The sequence below is a fragment of the Miscanthus floridulus genome, chromosome 12, assembly GCF_019320115.1.
Source record: "Miscanthus floridulus cultivar M001 chromosome 12, ASM1932011v1, whole genome shotgun sequence".
Taxonomy (NCBI): domain Eukaryota; kingdom Viridiplantae; phylum Streptophyta; class Magnoliopsida; order Poales; family Poaceae; genus Miscanthus; species Miscanthus floridulus.
The window spans coordinates 1,506,017-1,507,830 of NC_089591.1; positions in this window are offsets into that span (position 1 = coordinate 1,506,017).

A 1,814-nucleotide genomic window follows, 5' to 3' on the forward strand; every position below is an offset into this window, starting at 1 on the left:
TATGTGCTAGAGACAATGCATGTATGTGATCACTAAAACAAAGTTGTAGTATTTTTCATGGGGAACAACTTTTATCTTTGGGTCATGAACTAATAATGTGCATAGCTTATTCTTTTGGAGCTCACAAAAATCATCAAGTCAACAATTTTCAACACTTTGCCAATTCTGCTAAGTCTTGTACCCTAACCGTGCTGACAGCCGATCTTTGGGATGGCCTAACTCGAGATTGGTTGAGAGTTTGGGCGTGAGTTCTAAACAAGAAATGAAGATGGTACATCGGTCTACAAGTTCCATTTAGATGGTTTGCACAATAGAGCTACGGTTTAGTAGTTAAATCATTGTCAAAACACGCTGTCAGGCATCACTTTGTGAGTCTGAACTAACTGAATCGGTCGATCGTTCAGTCATCAGTGGCCGACCGGCTCAGAGCCGAGCAGCCGCGTGGCACGGGAATTGGCCGTGCGTCGTCGGCGTTCTGCCCCACGCGGCAGAGACGAGCCAGAGCTGGCCATTATCACCCCCAGCGCCCTCCCGATCCATCCCGCGCCCCATTTTTCATTTCCTTAGCTCCTCCTTCGTCCTTGCGTGCAGCTGCCGAGCTTCCGCAGCATCGAGAGCCTCCGCCGTCGCCATAGCCAATGCCAGCTCACCCTCGTTGCTTCTCCACCACTGTAATGCCTCCACCAGAGCCCCCACGACTCACCGCCTCCACCCGTGCTCGCTGACCGCGCTTGGTAAGCCATAGCAATGCGCACGAGCTTGCCAGAGCTCCGCCGCCAAGTTTGTCACCGTGGCTGGAAGGCCATCGTCCACCTCTTGCTGCAAATGCTTGTGCGCTAGGTTCGCCTGAGTCCGTAGAAGCTCGTCAGCGCTTGAGCTTGCTTCGCCGTGGCCTCCACCGACGTAGCGCCATCGTCCCGCGCCACCACTCTGCCATGGTCGCCGCCGTAGTCGCTAGCTCCGACGGAGGTCCCACCAAGTAGCTCAATCGATGCGCTAGGTCACGTAGGTCATGCAGTGATGATGTCACCGTCGGCAACCCCGCCGTCGGTGAGCTCCGCCGTTCCCGCGTCGATTCTGCGCCGTTGCTCTGTACCGTTTCATTGACATGTGGGGTCCCCTGACCAGTGGGTCCCGCTTGTCAGCGACTCCAACTTAAAAGCTAGTTCATTTAAATCCAGATTTGGTGCTGTTTTGTGATTTTTATATCTCCAGTTTGATAGTTTCAAAAATTGTGAAACAAATTTTGTAGTGTTCCTTAGGAAGTGAACTATTTAAGAAAAATATGATCTTAACACTTACAGTAGAAATTTTGGAAGATTTAAATGGAGATTTGAAATGTGTTTTTGAATGCATGCAAACTTGTTTATTTTATATCTAGAGTTCCTGTGCTCCAAAAATTATGAAATTTTTGTGGTAATCTATTCTTGTCATATATGAGCTTTGGTAAAAATTTGAGGATCAGTGCATGCATAGATTTGTAGTTATAGATTTTTCTTTTATAATTAGGAGATCCTTGTGTGAATTTTTATAAATTATTTAGGAATCCAATATTCATGAAATTTGTTGGAGGTTAACCTAGCAGTATATGGATGCTAAGAAAAATAGGAAATCTACTGCTTGACACTTTTCAATAGGGTTTTCTATTTATGCTATTTCAAGCCTTGCTGCCTTGTCATTTTTGTATAGGATGTTCTACTTGGCAAAATGGCATAAAACTTTTACAGTAGTCTATTGGTAGCACTAGTAAGCCACTATAATTTTTTGAGAATTTATGATGCACATTTGGTATATGTTTATTATTTAGCCTATGT